This window comes from Eurosta solidaginis, chromosome X, assembly GCF_040869045.1.
Source record: "Eurosta solidaginis isolate ZX-2024a chromosome X, ASM4086904v1, whole genome shotgun sequence".
NCBI lineage: Eukaryota > Metazoa > Arthropoda > Insecta > Diptera > Tephritidae > Eurosta > Eurosta solidaginis.
Genome location: NC_090324.1, coordinates 66,529,551 through 66,549,600, shown reverse-complemented (window position 1 = coordinate 66,549,600; position 20,050 = coordinate 66,529,551). Strand labels below are relative to the sequence as shown.

General features: G+C 38.3%; 1 protein-coding gene and 1 pseudogene across 1 annotated transcript in view; both read right to left on the bottom strand.

The window, feature by feature from the left end:
* LOC137234454 (uncharacterized) overlaps positions 1 to 6,529 on the bottom strand; it is a 35,863-nt pseudogene extending 29,334 nt beyond the window's left edge.
* Positions 1 to 20,050, bottom strand: part of LOC137234558 (plexin-B-like) — an 846,294-nt gene that overhangs the window by 29,689 nt on the left and 796,555 nt on the right. The window lies entirely within an intron of this gene.

The window sequence follows — 20,050 nt, the reverse complement described above, 5'->3', positions numbered from 1 at the left end:
TCAGAAAAGTTAGTAAATCTACCAATGCGGTAAGGTCCGTGCACTGACTGCCCATATACTTATACCAACGTATGTACATATATATGCCGAGTTTTAAATGTACATTATATTAGGGATGCATAAAATGATGCAAACGGGTACCGAACAACCCGTTTCCGAAAAATCGGTACCGGAGCCAAACACCCTTCGGGAACCGTGCCATTTGCTAAAGGCCATCAATTAAACAGGACTAGAAGCGTACTTGGGGAAAGGTTGAATAAACAACTCTCATAAATATCCGAAAGGTAATACAAAAGAGGAAAATTATACATTCTACAAATGATTCTCCTCATCCAAAACGAACATTTTTTTTATTTTTTCTTTACATCGCATACAATTTTGCTGTCCAAACATTTTTTTTGTGGCGGGCAGGGAAGTTGTTGGGTTTTAGCACCAACAACACAAATAACAGCGACCCAAAAGAACCCAAGCTATACACTTTCTACCCGGTTCGGCACCAGAATGTGTGAACCGAAAATCGTAAATGCTCACTTTCTGCAGCACTAGTGTGCCCGTGGCCAACTAAAACGCTGCCGGCACTAAAGACCCAGGCACATAACGTGCGGGGAAAGAGGCCATACACATAATGCGCGCCACATATGAATATTTTTTTTATGCAGCGACAGATGTTTCCCCTTATGCGCGCGTTAATAAAATTTCCCAAATCCCCACTAATACAACTAGGGACCACTCGCCCCTGCACTTTGACAATGACCCGACCCATTGAAACCTATTTCACTCCTTTCAGGAAATGGGTCGTTTTGCCGCTTTAAAACGAAACGCTGCCAAGAACGTCATGCGTTATACGTCGGAATGCCGCGCTTGTTTTAAGCAACATCCCATACGCCTGTGCCCCATCTTTCGGGCCAAAAAACCCGAGGAGCGTCTTTACTTAGCGATCCGCGGGAGCTGCTGTGGAAATTGCTTGGCTCTAGACCACCGCTCTAACGCATGCCCAAGCCAAGGCCGATGTAAAAAATGCGGCGAAAAACATCACACGATGCTTCACATCTCCTCGATTGATGAAGAGGAACAGCTACTCCACGAAGCCCGCTCCAAGCCATGGAGTGTACAAGTTGAGGAGGAGCTGGAATCACCCCGTGAGCGGATTGACGACTCCATATCGTTATATGCGTCAGATGCTGGAACGGAGACTGGGCCTCTTCGTCCAACTCGAATCCACCGAACCGGAGCGGAGACTCGGTCTCTTCGCCCGAACACAACACCAGCAGCCAAATCGTATCGACCGCTTTTGCAGCACGAAAGGAAGCGGCTCCAGCACAACCCATCTACAGTCCAGCGCCATGTTCGTGACGGCCGAGCGGAGACTCGGTCTCTTCGCCGGCAAACTAAGGACCCTCAACGAAGACAACCACCGCGCGATCGCAGAGCGGAGACAAGGCCTCTTCGCCTGCAACAACGCCATCACACCCATCATCAACCACGAGATCGCAGTCACGGATCCAACTCGCTGCAGCTCACCACCGTGTCCGCCTTCCGGGCAGGGCTCCTAGCCCCGCATGCAGCTGTCACCGCCACCATGATCCCGACGGTAGCGATCACCCCCACCGCGGTCGTGAAAATAGAAGCAGGGGGGCGGCTACACCTCGTTCGCGCCTTAATCGATGGATGCTCCCCCACCACAGTGATTGCGGATGAGCTCGCCCAGGAGCTCCAACTTCCTACCAGCATTATTGGCGGGCAAGCAGGATGTCTGCTGCGTATCCGAGGAAGACACGGACAGAACAGAAGGATTGCGACCCATGCTGCGGTCGTAGCCAATTTTCGGCGCACGACACCCACAACCAGCATCGACAGTGCCATCGCAGCCCCGTACGCACATCTTCGTCTGGCGGATCCGCAGTTCTACTCATCCGCCCCGATCCGCCTCGTCCTAGGCACAGATGTATATGCCGAGATAATACTCCCAGGGATTCTGCCCACCACGTTTGGCCCTTTGTTAGCTCAGAGTACCATCTTCGGTTGGGTACTCTCGGGCACAGCGAAGGCCTAACAGCAAAATGTTCGGTAACGACCGAAATACATGAATTTTTACACTTTTTATCCTTTTTTATTTTATTGAATTTCTGTTGTACACAGTCGCAAGAGGTGTGCATTGTGAGTTCGTACAAGTGAAAAATCTTTCTATCCCTCCATTGCCATGCCTACGTGTCAAATCATAGCTGACAGGGAGAACGGCTGTCGCGAAGGGCCAGAGAATGGAAGAAAGGTTTCCTTTTCTTGTGTTCGCCGTTATTAAATTGAAGTGCCATGAATTGCACATTTGTTTCAAATCAGCTTTAAATTTGTATACAGAAAACATATTAATACTCACTCGCTGTTCACTATTGTGAACGTTTTATCGAAAATTCGCCACTTGTATGAATTCACAATGGAGGTGTGCGTTTTAAAAGCTTGTATCATTACAATAAGTAATTTTTTATTGAATTTTCTTCATGCAAAATTTACAAGCATAGAATTTCCAATGAATTTGTAATAAACGGCAAGAAATATGAACACGTATATCTTCTTACTTCTTTTCGCAATCCCTAGCTCTAGGCAAACCTGGCTCACGCCTTACACCATAACGGGAAAATTGGTGAATGACCGAGGCAGCAGCAACCAAGCTCCCACAATGCGCAAACCATTTTGCGTGCCGCCAAGCCGGCGGACTGTCCGGCATTATGTTAAGTTAGATATAATTAATTATAAGTTTTTTATTTTTTTTCTCTTCTTCACGGTCGGTGATCCTTGGCGGACTGTGATGTTGCGTACCGCAAGGGGGGCGGCATGTTTAGGCCCAATGCCTAACTTTTATCTGATTGACGGCGCCACTCCCTAACGTTTTAATAATATTTCCAGCCACCCACACTCACGCCGCATTTGTGTGCATGCATGCACATGCATGCGTTTCATACGCATGCACGTGTGTGTGCGGGTTGTCAGCACCCATGCACGTATATGTGGGGGTTGTTGTGTGTGTGGCTTTTTTTCCCCTCCTTAATACCAGAGGACTTTTTCGCGGCTTAGCGGTTGTCCTCAACGGGATAACCGGGCTCTTTTTCGTTTGACCGCCAACCAGCACACATCGCCCAAGATCGCCACCGTCACGTTCAACACCAAGGTAATATTGTATCCACTCTATATTTCCTAACACTCTTAATAAAACATTATTATAACGAGGAAATCCTCTGTGCGTTTGTTTCCTTTATTTCTTTTGAGCGAACCATCCACTCCAAGATCGACCCTTGTGCGCCTACCCACTGCCGGTTTACGACGCACTCAGGCCGAACACTAGTGAAGTTGTGTCTCATCCTTTACATGGCGATCATGCCTATGATTCTGCTGGCTGATTATTCAGCCTAAGTTCATTGCTTACAAGGATATTACTGGCTGATTGTTCAGCCTAAGCCCTATAGGGAAACACTTTCAATTTCTTATCGACGAGGAGTTAGAGCAAGGAAGACTTGCAAAGCACGTCATTTTCAATTTCTTATCGACGAGGAGTCAGAGCAAGGAAGGCTTGCCAAGCACGTCACTGTAAACAGCGCGCACAAAGAGTGGAATAAACTAGAATAGCAACAAAAGCGTTTTTCTCGGATCGACAAATTATCGCCAATGAACCACCTCCCATGCAACTGCAAGTCAACAGCGCGCACAGGAAGTGGTATAAACTAGAATAGCAACAACAAGGGTTCTTCGGATCGCAAATCATCATCGCCAATGTACCACCTCCCATGCAACTGCAAATCAACAGCGCGCACAAGAAGTACTCTAGAATAAGTATATAGGGGTTTTGGACATCCTAACGGCTGCCTATTTTGCTGTAAAATATATGAATTTTTTCCGCTCTAAATTATGTTCCCAGAAGAGGACATAAAGGACCGAGACCAGTTTGACCAAATCTTTGATAGTTTAACTGCATTGACTTTGGAATTGAAAAAGAAAAATAAAGTACCCAAACAGATCAGTCAAGGCCATACGCCGCTGACAATCTAGGAATATAAAAAAAGAAATAGGGTCCGAAAAATTGATGAACCAAAAATTCCAAAGCCAACAAAGTTCAAGAAGAAAAGAAGAGGAAAACGTTAGGAGATCCATGGCTATGCTTTACGAAAGAATAAATTTAAGTCCAAATAAGGAAGAAAAAATTTAACTAAAGCAAGAAATTAAGGAATTAAGAAATAATAATAATAAAAATAAAAAAGTAAAGCATTAGGGTGTCCAAAGAAAACTTTTTTTTTTTGATTTTGAATAATATGGAAAGAGGCAGAAAGACCAAAAGTTTCACTAAAAACCCTATTTCTTGGCCAATAAAACAAAAAGTTGAAAGAAATGTAGAAAAAGAACTACAATGGTTGAAAGAATTTTGGAATAAAACAGGAATGCATAGAGAACCAACCGCACCGACGGTTTAGATAAGGTTTAACAAACTTTTTTATCTACCATCCCTAATGGAAAAATGGGAAGATATCGTTAAACTACTCATAGAAGAAAAAACGATAGGAGAAATATCATACAAATGTATTAATAAAAATACAAAAGTGAAGGTAGAAACGGTAATAAAGCATCTCAAAATAATAGTTGAAGCATTTAATAAAATAGGAAAAACGATACAAAAGTTAAATGGTAAACTAGACGGCAATCGCTAAACCCAAGCATATCAAATTTTTACAAGGGTTAGAGACAAATTTGTGTCCTCACTGGCAAGATATGATATAGAATTCATCGTACCAACGACATTTGAAAAACAAATAAAAAAAGACTTTAGCACATTCCTGCTGGGGTACCCATGAGGCAATAGCGGTTACGATGATAAAACCAAAGCTGAAAGGAAGAGCTAGAAACCTGTTAGGAACAGAAAGCTTGATCGAAGCAATAAAACAAAAATTAAAAATAGAAATTAAAGGTGAATAAGTCGAAGTTTTGACAGCAAAACTCCTGAACATCCAACAACGCAGTAAAACTGCAAATCAATATACTGCCCAAATCGAAAAACTCACGAAATCGTTGGAAGGAGTATACATATCAGACGGACTAACACCAGAGTTAGCAACCAAGTATGCTACACAATCAGCTGTGAAAGCTATGTGTAAAAACTGCTCCAATGACAAAGTGAAAACTATTATGCAAGCTGGAACGTTCACTTCAATGAACGAAGCCATATCAAAATTTACCAACAGTTGCACAGAAATAGCTGGAAATCCAAATACGCTTTTGCATATTCGCCACCAAAATCACGTAGGGGTTACCAAAATAATTACTATAGAAACAATCAGAGGCGCACATTCAACAATTATAACAGCAACTATAATAATAATAACAGAGCAAATAACCAAAGATCTGGTCGAAATTTCGGATCGCGAGGATCTAATCGTAATAATACAAGAAGTGTCAGAAATGTTACTCAACAGGAAAACCAGCAAGCTCCACCTCAATAGCTACATATCTTCCAGAACAACTCTGAATAATTCTATTTCAACCCTTCTGACCGATATAGGAGCGGATATTTTAATTATAAAAAAGGGTCAAATTGATAGTGACATTACTACAATTAATTATTCACAAACAACAGATTTAAGAGGAATTGGTCAAGGTATTACAAGCACTATTGGCACGGTTAAAGCAGATTTAAAAGATGATTACATATTAATTAGACACAAATTTCACGTAGCAGAAGACAATTTCCCAATCCCATGCGATGGAATATTGGGATTGGATTTCATAAAAAAATATAACTGCATTTTAGATTATCAAAAAGAAGAGGATACCCTAATACTAAGAACATATGATTACCCAGAAAACATAATCATTCAGATGTCTAATAAACCAAGAATCAATAGCATTTCAATTCCCGCAAGATCAGAAGTAGTTCTACAAATTCACATTAAAAATAATAATTCTGATTTATTAATTCCACAAGAAGAATTATCTGAAGTAATCTTTATTGCAAACACCTTAGCAAATACACACCAAACATTTGTTAGAATTATAAATACAACAGATAAAAATACAACACTCCAAGATTTAAATATACGCACAGAAAATTTGGGTGATCATACAATAATAAAAAATAATAAACTTGAAAATAAGGCCAACAGCAAAGAAAAATTAGAAAGATTGAATAAAAATTTTCCACAGTTTGCAATTAAATCACTTAACGCATTATGTGCAGAATTCATTGACATCTTTTCATTAGAAACAGGACCAATTACTACTAATAATTTTTAGAAACAAAAACTTCATATGAAAGACAATAACCCGGTTTGCGTAAAAAACTACAGAATATCAAAAGCCCATAAGACTGAAATTAATAAACAAGTAAATAAATTAATTAAAGACGTTTCAGAATTTAATAGTCCGATTCTATTAGTACCCAAAAATCACTTCCAAATAACCAAGAAAACAGATGGAGAATGGTTGTTGATTACAGACAAGTAAATAAAAAACTCACTGAAGATAAATTCCCGTTGGCACGAAATGATGACATACTAGATCAATTGGGAAGAGCCAAATATTTTTCATGTTTCGATTTAATGTCTGGCTTTCACCAAATAGAACTAACCCCAGAGTCAAAGGATATCACATCCTTTACAGCAGATAACGGTACTTATCATTTTAAAAGAGTACCTTATGGCCTTAAAGTGGCTCCAAACTCATTCCAGAGGATGATAACGTTAGCATTCGCAGGCTTAAGACCCTGTGAGTTAGCCCAGTATATAATGATGAAGCTTATGATAAAGAAATTAAATAAGGGTTACAATTAGCACAACAAAGAGCTAATAGATTAGTACAAGATACTAAAGAAAGACAAAAGTACCATTTTGATTGAAATATTCAGAGTAAGGAAATAAATATTGGAGATTTAGTTTTAGTAAAAAATGAAGCAGGTCATAAGTTAGATTGTAGATACAAACGGCCCTATAGAGTAGAAAATATCGATAGTAAAAATAATTACACTTTAATCCCGTTTAGGATAGGAAATAATGGTAAGCAAAATTTTTCCAATAAGATAGAAAATAGCGATATCATACACAATAAGAAAATAATAATATACAAAAATAAATTAAATTAATAGAATAAGAAAATTTTCAACTTGTAAACATAAAATACAAAATATAGAATTAATTTACTTACATTTAACTAAATACAAATATTATATTCATGCATTCGGCAAATGCATAAGCATTCTAAAAAAACAAGTAAGGAAGGCTAAGTTCGGGTGTAACCGAACATTACATACTCAGTTGAGAGCTGTGGAGACAAAGTAAGGGAAAATCACCATGTTGTAAAAAGAACCTAGGGTAACCCTGGAATGTGTTTGTATGACATGTGTATCAAATGGAAGGTATTAAAGAGTATTTTAAGAGGAAGTGGGCCATAGTTCTATAGATGGACGCCATTTAGGGATATCGCCATAAAGGTGGACCAGGCCTGACTCTAGAATTTGTTTGTACGATATGGGTATCAAATGAAATGTGTTAATGATAATTTTAAAAGGGAGTGGGCCTAAGTTCTATAGGTGGACGATATGGGTATCAAATGAAAGGTGTTAATGAGTATTTTAAAAGGGCGTGGGCCTTAGTTCTATAGGTGGACGCCTTTTCGAAATATCGCCATAAAGGTGGACCAGGGGTGACTCTAGAATTTGTTTGTACGATATGGGTATCACATGCAAGGTGTTTATGAGTATTTTAAAAAGGAGTGGGCCTTAGTTCTATAGGTGGGCGCCTTTTCGAGACATCGCCATAAAGGTAGACCCGGGGTGACTCTAGAATTTGTTTGTACGATATGCGTATCAAATGAAAGGTGTTAATGAGTATTTTAAAAGGGCGTGGGCCTTAGTTCTATAGGTGGACGCCTTTTCGAAATATCGCCATAAAGGTGGACCAGGGGTGACTCTAGAATTTGTTTGTACGATATGGGTATCAAATGAAGGGTGTTAATGAGTATTTTAAAAGGGCGTGGGCCTTAGTTCTATAGGTGGATGCCTTTTCGAGATATCGCCATAAACGTGGACCAGGGATGACTCTAGAATTTGTTTGTACGATATGGGTATCAAATGAAAGGTGTTAATGAGTATTTTAAAAGGGCGTGGGCCTTAGTTCTATAGGTGGACGCCTTTTCAAAATATCGCCATAAAGGTGGACCAGGGGTGACTCTAGAATTTGTTTGTACGATATGGGTATCAAATGAAAGGTGTTAATGAGTATTTTAAACGGGCGTGGGCCTTAGTTCTATAGGTGGATGCCTTTTCGAGATATCGCCATAAACGTGGACCAGGGGTGACTCTAGAATTTGTTTGTACTATATGGGTATTTCTTTTCGGAATATCGTAATAAAAGTGGACCAGGGTTGACTCTAGAATGCGTTTGTACAATATGGGTATCAAACGAAAGGTTTTAATAAGTGTTTTAAAAGGGAGTGGGCCTTAGTTCTATAGGTGGACGCCTTTTCGGAATATCGTTATACAAGTGGACCAGGGATGACTCTAGAATGCGTCTGTACAATATGGGTATCAACTGAAAGGTGTTAATGAGTATTTTAAAAGGGCGTGGGCCTTAGTTCTATAGGTGGATGCCTTTTCGAGATATCGCCATAAACGTGGACCAGGGATGACTCTAGAATTTGTTTGTACGATATGGGTATCAAATGAAAGGTGTTAATGAGTATTTTAAAAGGGCGTGGGCCTTAGTTCTATAGGTGGACGCCTTTTCAAAATATCGCCATAAAGGTGGACCAGGGGTGACTCTAGAATTTGTTTGTACGATATGGGTATCAAATGAAAGGTGTTAATGAGTATTTTAAAAAGAAGTGGACCTTAGTTCCATGTGTGGACGCCTTTTCGAGATATCGCCATAAACGTGGACCAGGGGTGACTCTAGAATTTGTTTGTACTATATGGGTATTTCTTTTCGGAATATCGTAATAAAAGTGGACCAGGGTTGACTCTAGAATGCGTTTGTACAATATGGGTATCAAACGAAAGGTTTTAATAAGTGTTTTAAAAGGGAGTGGGCCTTAGTTCTATAGGTGGACGCCTTTTCGGAATATCGTTATACAAGTGGACCAGGGATGACTCTAGAATGCGTCTGTACAATATGGGTATCAACTGAAAGGTGTTAATGAGTATTTTAAAAGGGCGTGGGCCTTAGTTCTATAGGTGGACGCCTTTTCGAAATATCGCCATAAAGGTGGACCAGTGGCGACTCTACAATTTGTTTGTACGATATGGGTATCAAATGAAAGGTGTTTATTATTTTAAAAAGGAGTGGGCCTTAGTTCTATGTGTGGACGCATTTTCGAGATATCACCATAAACGTGGACCAGGGATGACTCTAGAATTTGTTTGTACTATATGGTTATCAAATAAAAGGTGTTAATGATTATTTTAAAAGGCAGTGGGCCTTAGTTCTATAGGTGGATGCCTTTTCGAGATATCGCCATAAACGTGGACCAGGGGTGACTCTAGAATTTGTTTTTACTATATGGGTATCAAATGAAAAGTGTTAATAAGTAATTTAAAAGGGCGTGGGCCTTAGTTCTATAGGTGGACGCCTTTTCGAAATATCGCCATAAAGGTGGACCAGGGGTGACTCTAGAATTTGTTTATACGATATGGGTATCAAATGAAAGGTGTTAATGAGTATTTTAAAATGGCGTGGGCCTTAGTTCTATAGGTGGACGCCTTTTCGAAATATCGCCATAAAGGTGGACCAGTGGCGACTCTAGAATTTGTTTGTACGATATGGGTATCAAATGAAAGGTGTTAATTATTATTTTAAAAAGGAGTGGGCCTTAGTTCTATGTGTGGACGCCTTTTCGAGATATCACCATAAACGCGGACCAGGGATGACTCTAGAATTTGTTTGTACTATATGGTTATCAAATAAAAGGTGTTAATGATTATTTTAAAAGGAGTGGGCCTTAGTTCTATATGTGGACGCCTTTGCGAGATATCGCCATAAAGGTGGACCAGGGGTGACTCTAGAATTTGTTTGTACTATATGGGTATCAAATGAAAAGTGTTAATAAGTATTTTAAAAGGGCGTGGGCCTTAGTTCTATAGGTGGACGCCTTTTCGAAATATCGCCATAAAGGTGGACCAGGGGTGACTCTAGAATTTGTTTATACGATATGGGTATCAAATGAAAGGTGTTAATGAGTATTTTAAAATGGCGTGGGCCTTAGTTCTATAGGTGGACGCCTTTTCGAAATATCGCCATAAAGGTGGGCCAGGGGTGACTCTAGAATTTTTTTGTACGATATGGATATAAGATAAAGGTGTTAATGAGTATTTTGAAAAGCAGTGGGCTTTAGTTCTATAGGTGGACGCCTTTTCGAGATATCGCCATAAACGTGGACCAGGGGTGACTCTAGAATGTGTTTATACGATATGGGTATCAAATTAAAGGTATTAATGAGGGTTTTAAAAGGGTGTGGCCCTTAGTTGTATATGTGAAGGCGTTTTCGAGATATCGGCCAAAATTTGGACCAGGGTGATCCAGAACATCATCTGTCGGGTACCGCTAATTTATTTATATATGTAATACCACGGACAGTATTCCTTCCAAGATTCCAAGGGCTTTTGATTTCGCCCTGCAAAACTTTTTCATTTTCTCCTGCATAATATGGTAGGTGTCACACCCATTTTACCAAGTTTTTTTCTAAAGTTATATTTTGCGTCAATAGACCAATACAATTACCATGTTTCATCCCTTTTTTCGTATTTGGTATATAATTATGGCATTTTTTTCATTTTTCGTAATTTTCGATATCGAAAAAGTGGGCGTGGTCATAGTCGGATTTCTGCCATTTTTCACACCAATACAAAGTGAGTTCAGATAAGTACGTGAACTGAGTTTAGTAAATATATATCGATTTTTGCTCAAGTTATCGTGTTAACGGCCGAGCGGAAGGAGAGACGGTCGACTGTGTATAAAAACTGGGTGTGGCTTCAACCAATTTCGCCCTTTTTCACAGAAAACAGTTACCGTCCTACAATCTAAGCGTGTACCAAATTTCACGAGGATTGGTAAATTTTTGTTCGACTTATGGCATTAAAAGTATCCTAGACAAATTAAATGAAAAAAGGCGGAGCCACGCCCATTTTGAAATTTTCTTTTATTTTTGTATTTTGTTGCACCATATCATTACTGGAGTTGAATGTTGACATAATTTACTATATACTGTAAAGATATTAACTTTTCTTTTAAAATTTTAATTAAAAAAAAAATTTTTTTAAAAAGTGGGCGTTGTCGTTCTCCGATCTTGCTAATTTTTATTAAGCAGACATATAGTAATATTAGTGCCACGCCCATTGTCCAAAATTTTACTAGTTTTCTATTCTGCGTCATAAGTTCAACTCACCTACCAAGTTTCATCGCTTAATCCATATTTGGTAATGAATTATCGCACTTTTTCGATTTTTCGAAATTTTCGATATCGAAAAAGTGGGCGTGGTTATTGTCCGATATCGTTCATTTTAAATAGCAATCTGAGATGAGTGCCCAGGAACCTACATACCAAATTTCATCAAGATACCTCAAAATTTACTCAAGTTATCGTGTTAACGAGCAGACGGACGGACGGACGGACATGGCTCAATCGAATTTTTTTTCGATACTGATGATTTTGATATATGGAAGTCTATATCTATCTCGATTCCTTTATACCTGTACAACCAACCGTTATCCAATCAAAGTTAATATACTCTGTGAGCTCTGCTCAACTGAGTATAAAAAGGGAGATGTAGTGTAAACAGCCAACAATTGCAATGCCAAAACGTGTACACTACTATGAGCCACCCTGTGACAAAATGCGTTTAACCATTTATTCACACAAAACAGCGCATTTTTTAATTGTTCCTGATAGCTCAATTTCCACAACTTAATACATATGTGTGTGTACCGTGCAACTAATCCAAATTTGCGTTTCACATTTATTTAGGCAAATTTGCTGATACTGCATTTCCCATAGACGTCACAAATCAACACAAATATGAGGGTAAATATCTGTGTTGATTTGTATGTAGATATGGAGGCATATCAAGTTTAAGTAAAGATGTATGTAAGAATATGTTTAGAATAATTTAGTATAAATATGCTGACAATTTTTGAATAAAGACACTCATACTTTAACCTCAAACATTGGCTTTTACTTTTGCTAATGAAGTTGTTTCTTATCCTTTACAATACATCAATTTCCTCCCTGTCGGAAAATCAAAAAAAAAAAAAAAGGAGTGGAAGATTATATAAAGAGTACCATTGAAAATTTCTTAAGGCATATGGGAAAAATTGTTTTTGTATTGATTCGACCCTGTCTGCATGGACTTGATAACCCGGGTTCCAGACTATTGAGCCGTATTCTAATATTAGCCTTACTAATGGTTAGAAAGAGCTTTATCTACGTAAGGATCGTTAAATTATTTTGACCGCTGTTTAACAATTTCAAAGGCACCTATGACGGCTTTATTGACTGTAGAAACTAAGTTTGGAGTCCATCATGATTCCCACGTCAACATCTTTTAATGATACTTATAGATGAATATCACTGCTCTACCATTGCAAGTGACTTAGAAATTCAAGAAAACATTCTAAATCTATACACACAGAAAAATTTCTTACAGTTTTAGTTAACATGAATCATTCATGAACAGCTCTAGTACGTAAAGCAAAAACAATTTCGAAAAATCAACACGAACATTTTAACATGGATCGTATGGTTAAAATAACATTAACTATTTCTGCATTAGAATTACAATAGTGTGTATCCCTCACCATAAATTCGGTTGGATTTAACATGAACAAGTGTTGTCTTCGACTGCCATCTGTCCCCCATCAAAGGTTGTGAACAGAATTTTGTTCTCAAAAGAACAGAAGTTAAATCGTGGTCAGTGTTGCCAGTATTGGTAAGGTAAAATGGTCAAAAGTTTCAAAATATAACTGCATTTTAGATTATCAAAAAGAAGGGGATACCCTAATACTAAGACCATATGATTACCCAGAAATCATAATCATTCAGATGTCTAATAAACCAAGAATAAATAGCATTTCAATTCCCGCAAGATCAGAAGTAGTTCGAAAAATTCACATTAAAAATAATAATTCCGATTTACTAATTCCACAACAAGAATTATCTGAAGGAATCTTTATTGCAAACACCTTAGCAAATTCACACCAAATATTTGCTAGAATTATAAATACAACACTCCAAGTTTTAAATATGCGCACAGAAAATTTTGGTGATTATATAATAATAAAAAATAATAAACTTGAAAATAAGGCCAACAGCAAAGAAAAATTAGAAAGATTGAATAAAAATTTTCCACAGTTTGCAATTAAATCACTTAACGCATTATGTGCAGAATTCATTGACATCTTTTCATTAGAAACAGGACCAATTACTACTAATAATTTTTAGAAACAAAAACTTCATATGAAAGACAATACCCCGGTTTACGTAAAAAACTACAGAATACCAAAAGCCCATAAGACTGAAATTAATAAACAAGTAAATAAATTAACTAAAGACGTTTCAGAATTTAATAGTCCGATTCTATTAGTACCCAAAAAATCACTTCCAAATAACCAAGAAAAAAGATGGAGAATGGTTGTTGATTACAGACAAATAAATAAAAAACTCACTGAAGATAAATTCCCGTTGCCAAGAATTGATGACATACTAGATCAATTAGGAAGAGCCAAATATTTTTCATGTTTCGTTTTAATGTCCGGCTTTCACCAAATAGAACTAAGCCCAGAGTCGAAGGATATCACATCCTTTACAGCAGATAACGGTACTTATCATTTTAAAAGATTACCTTATGGCCTTAAGGTGGCTCCAAACTCATTCCAGAGGATGATAACGTTAGCATTCGCAGGCTTAAGACCTTCAAAAGCATTTTTATACATGGACGATTTCGTCCATCATCGCACCAAGATCATTTACAAAAGGAGAAATAAATAAAGCAACGATTGAAAAAGAATTAGCGGCCATTCAATGGACCATAACATATTTTAGACCGTACGTTTATGGTAGAAAACTCTTAATCAAAGCAGACCATATACCCTTAACATTTCTGTTTTCGATGAAAAACCATTCATTAAAATTAACTCGAATCAGGTTGAATTTGGAAGAGTATGATTTACTCCACGTATATAGCAGGAAAAGAAAATTATGTAGCAGACGCACTATCACGCATAGATATCAAAAACATAAAAGAGATATCAACAAAAGCGTGCAAAATATTAAAAGTTACGACTAGATCGGAAACTAATAAGAATTCCAGTAATAACAGTAATAAAAATGAAGAAAGGAAAAGTCACAATGAGAACCCTATAATATATGAAGCGCTAAATAAATGTGAAGTAAAAAGACTAGTCCAGCTCGTTTTCGATCCTCCGAAATTGTATTCAATCACTCATTCATTTTTATTCATTATTATCTTGTGCAATCTTAAATTTATACAATTCATAAAAAAGAAGTATACTTATGTATATAAAATTTGCAAAAGATAACAGTTAATGGTGTTTAGTGTCCAAATAACAAAAGGAAAGAAAATTGGTAGCGAAATTAATATAAACAAGTAAGGAAGGCTAAGTTCGGGTGTAACCGAACATTACATACTCAGTTGAGAGCTGTGGAGACAAAGTAAAGGAAAAACACCATGTTGTAAAAAGAACCTAGGGTAACCCTGGAATGTGTTTGTATGACATGTGTATCAAATGGAAGGTATTAAAGAGTATTTTAAGAGGAAGTGGGCCATAGTTCTATAGATGGACGCCATTTAGGGATATCGCCATAAAGGTGGACCAGGCCTGACTCTAGAATTTGTTTGTACGATATGGGTATCAAATGAAATGTGTTAATGATAATTTTAAAAGGGAGTGGGCCTAAGTTCTATAGGTGGACGCCTTTTCGCGATATCGCCATTAAGGTGGACCAGGGGTGACTCTAGAATTTATTTTGTACGATATGGATATCAAATGAAAGGTATTAATGAGTATTTTAAAAGGGCGTGGGCCTAAGTTCTATAGATGGACGCCGTTTCGAGATATCGCCATAAAGATGGACCAGGGGTGACCCTAGAATTTGTTTGTACGATATGAGTATCAAATGAAAGGTGTTAATGAGTATTTTAAGAGGTGTGGACGCCTTTACGAAATATCGCCATAAAGGTGGACCAGGGGTGACTCTAGAATATGTTTGTACGATATGGGTATCAAATGAAAGGTGTTAATGAGTATTTTAAAATGGCGTGGGCCTTAGTTCTATAGGTGGATGCCTTTTCGAGATCTCGCCATAAACGTGGACCAGGGGTGACTCTAGAATTTGTTTGTACGATATGGGTATCAAATGAAAGGTGTTAATGAGTACTTTAAAGGGAGTGGGCCTTAGTTCTATAGGTGGATGCCTTTTCGAGATATCGCCATAAACGTGGACCAGGGGTGACTCTAGAATTTGTTTGTACGATATGGGTATCAAATGAAAGGAGTTAATGAGTACTTTAAAGGGAGTGGGCCTTAGTTCTATAGGTGGACGCCTTTTCGGAATATCGTTATAAAAGTGGACCAGGGTTGACTCTAGAATGCGTTTGTACAATATGGGTATCAAACGAAAGGTGTTAATAAGTGTTTTAAAAGGGAGTGGGCCTTAGTTATATAGGTGGACGCCTTTTCGGAATATCGTTATAAAAGTTGACCAGGGGTGACTCTAGAATGCGTTTGTACAATATGGGTATCAAATGAAAAGTGTTAATGAGTATTTTAAAAGGGTGTGGGCCTTAGTTATATAGGTGGACGCCTTTTCGGAATTTCGTTATAAAAGTGGACCAGGGGAGACTCTAGAATGCGTTTGTACAATATGGGTATCAAATGAAAAGTGTTAATGAGTATTTTAAAAGGGCGTGGGCCTTAGTTCTATAGGTGGATGCCTTTTCGAGATATCGCCATAAACGTGGACCAGGGGTGACTCTAGAATTTGTTTGTACGATATGGGTATCAAATGAAAGGTATTAATGAGTACTTTAAAGGGAGTGGGCCTTAGTTCTATAGGTGGATGCCTTTTCGAGATATCGCCATAAACGTGGACCAGGGGTGACTCTAGAATTTGTTTGTACGATATGGGTATCAAATGAAAGGTGTTAATGAGTACTTTAAAGGGAGTGGACCTTAGTTCTATAGGTGGACGCCTTTTCGGAATATCGTTATAAAAGTGGACCAGGGTTGACTCTAGAATTTGTTTGTACGATATGGGTATCAAATGAAAGGTGTTAATGAGTATTTTAAAAGGGCGTGGGCCTTAGTTCTATAGGTGGACGCCTTTTCGAAATATCGCCATAAAGGTGGACCAGGGGTGACTCTAGAATTTGTTTGTACGATATGGGTATCAAATGAAAGGTGTTAATGAGTATTTTAAAAGGGCGTGGGCCCTAGTTCTATAGGTGGACGCCTTTTCGGAATATCGTTATAAAAGTGGACCAGGGGTGACTCTAGAATGCGTTTGTACAATATGGGTATCAAATGAAAAGTGTTAATGAGTATTTTAAAAGGGCGTGGGCCTTAGTTCTATAGGTGGACGCCTTTTCGAGACATCGCCATAAAGGTGGACCAGGGGTGACTCTAGAATTTGTTTGTACGATATGGGTATCAAATGAAAGGTGTTAATGAGTATTTTAAAAGGGCGTGGGCCCTAGTTCTATAGGTGGACGCCTTTTCGAAATATCGCCATAAAGGTGGACCAGGGGTGACTCTAGAAGTTGTTTGTACTATATGGGTATCAAATGAAAGGTATTAATGAGTACTTTAAAGGGAGTGGGCCTTAGTTCTATAGGTGGATGCCTTTTCGAGATATCGCCATAAACGTGGACCAGGGGTGACTCTAGAATTTGTTTGTACGATATGGGTATCAAATGAAAGGTGTTAATGAGTATTTTAAAAAGGAGTGGCCCTTAGTTCTATGTGTGGACGCCTTTTCCAGATATTGCCATAAACGTGGACCAGGGGTGACTATAGAATTTGTTTGTACGATATGTGTATCAAATGAAAGGTGTTAATGAGTACTTTAAAGGGAGTGGGCCTTAGTTCTATAGGTGGACGCCTTTTCGGAATATCGTTATAAAAGTGGACCAGGGTTGACTCTAGAATGCGTTTGTACAATATGGGTATCAAACGAAAGGTGTTAATAAGTGTTTTAAAAGGGAGTGGGCCTTAGTTATATAGGTGGACGCCTTTTCGGAATATCGTTATAAAAGTGGACCAGGGGTGACTCTAGAATGCGTTTGTACAATATGGGTATCAAATGAAAAGTGTTAATGAGTATTTTAAAAGGGCGTGGGCCTTAGTTCTATAGGTGGACGCCTTTTCGAGACATCGCCATAAAGGTGGACCAGGGGTGACTCTAGAATTTGTTTGTACGATATGGGTATCAAATGAAAGGTGTTAATGAGTATTTTAAAAGGGCGTGGGCCCTAGTTCTATAGGTGGACGCCTTTTCGAAATATCGCCATAAAGGTGGACCAGGGGTGACTCTAGAATTTGTTTGTACGATATGGGTATCAACTTAAAGGTGTTAATGAGTATTTTAAAAAGGAGTGGGCCTTAGTTCTATATGTGGACGCCTTTTCGAGATATCACCATAAACGTGGACAGGGGTGACTCTAGAATTTGTTTCTACTATATGGGTATCAAATGAAAGGTGTTAATGAGTATTTTAAAAGGGCGTGGGCCTTAGTTCTATAGGTGGATGCCTTTTCGGGATATCGCCATAAACGTTTACCAGGGGTGACTCTAGAATTTGTTTGTACGATATGGGTATCAAATGAAAGGTGTTAATGAGTATTTTAAAAGGGCGTGGGCCTTAGTTCTATAGGTGGGCGCCTTTTCGAAATATCGCCATAAAGGTGGACCAGGTGTGACTCTAGAATGCGTTTGTACAATATGGGTATCAAACGAAAGGTGTTAATAAGTGTTTTAAAAGGGAGTGGGACTTAGTTCTATAGGTTGACGCCTTTTCGGAATATCGTTATAAAAGTGAACCAGGGATGACTCTAGAATGCGTCTGTGCAATATGGGTATCAAATGAAAGGTGTTAATGAGTATTTTAAAAGGGCGTGGGCCTTAGTTCTATAGGTGGGCTCCTTTTCGAAATATCGCCATAAAGGTGGACCAGGGTTGACTCTAGAATGCGTTTGTACAATATGGGTATCAAACGAAAGGTGTTAATAAGTGTTTTAAAAGGGAGTGGGACTTAGTTCTATAGGTTGACGCCTTTTCGGAATATCGTTATAAAAGTGAACCAGGGATGACTCTAGAATGCGTCTGTGCAATATGGGTATCAAATGAAAGGTGTTAATGAGTATTTTAAAAGGGCGTGGGCCTTAGTTCTATAGGTGGACGACTTTTCGAAATATCGCCATAAAGGTGGTCCAGGGGCGACTCTAGAATTTGTTTGTACGATATGGGTATCAAATGAAAGGTGTTAATGGGTATTTTAAAAAGGAGTGGGCCTTCGTGTTATGTGTGGGCGCCTTTTCGAGATATCGTCATAAACGTGGACCAGGGGTGACTCTAGAATTTGTTTGTACTATATGGGTATCAAATGAAAGGTGCTAATGAGTATTTTAAAAGGGAGTGGGCCTTAGTTCTATAGGTGGATGCCTTTTCGAGATATCGCCATAAACGTGGACCAGGGGTGGCTCTAGAATTTGTTTGTACTATATGGGTATCAAATGAAAGGTGTTAATGAGTATTTTAAAAGGGCGTGGGCCTTAGTTCTATAGGTGGACGCCTTTTCGAAATATCGCCATAAAGGTGGGCCAGGGGTGACTCTAGAATTTTTTTGTACGGTATGGATATAAAATAAAGGTGTTAATGAGTATTTTAAAAAGGAGTGGGCCTTAGTTCTATATGTGGGCGCCTTTTCGAGATATCGCCATAAACGTGGACCAGGGGTGACTCTAGAATGTGTTTGTACGATATGGGTATCAAATTAAAGGTATTAATGAGGGTTTTAAAAGGGAGTGGCCCTTAGTTGTATATGTGAAGGCGTTTTCGAGATATCGACCAAAATGTGGACCAGGGTGATCCAGAACATCATCTGTCGGGTACAGCTAATTTATTTATATATGTAATAACACGAACAGTATTCCTTCCAAGATTCCAAGGGCTTTTGATTTCGCCCTGCAAAACTTTTTCATTTTCTTCTACTTAATATGGTAGGTGTCACACCCATTTTACCAATTTTTTTTCTAAAGTTATATTTTGCGTCAATAGACCAATACAATTACCATGGTTCATCCCTTTTTTCGTATTTGGTATATAATTATGGCAATTTTTTCATTTTTCGTAATTTTCGATATCGAAAAAGTGGGCGTGGTCATAGTCGGATTTCTGCCATTTTTTACACCAATACAAAGTGAGTTCAGGTAAGTACGTGAACTGAGTTTAGTAAAGATATATCGAATTTTGCTGAAGTTATCGTGTTAACGGCCGAGCGGAAGGACAACGGTCGACTGTGTATAAAAACTGGGCGTGGCTTCAACTGATTTCGCCCTTTTTCACAGACAACAGTTATCGTCCTAGAATCCAAGCCTCTACCAAATTTCACAAGGATTGGTAAATTTTTGTTCGACTTATGGCATTAAAAGTCTCCTAGACAAATTAAATGAAAAAGGGCGGAGCCACGCCCATTTTGAATTTTTCTTTTATTTTTGTATTTTGTTGCACCATATCATTACTGGAGTTGAATGTTGATATAATTTACTTATATACTGTAAAGATATTAACTTTTCTTTTAAAATTTGAATTAAAAAAAAATTTTTTTTAAAAAGTGGGCGCGGTCGTTCTCAGATTTTGCTAATTTTTATTAAGCAGACATATAGTAATAATAGTAACGTTCCTGCCAAATTTCATCATGATATCTTCAACGACTGCCAAATTACAGCTTGCAAAACTTCTAAATTACCTTCTTTTAAAAGTGGGGGGTGCTACGCCCATTGTCCAAAATTTTA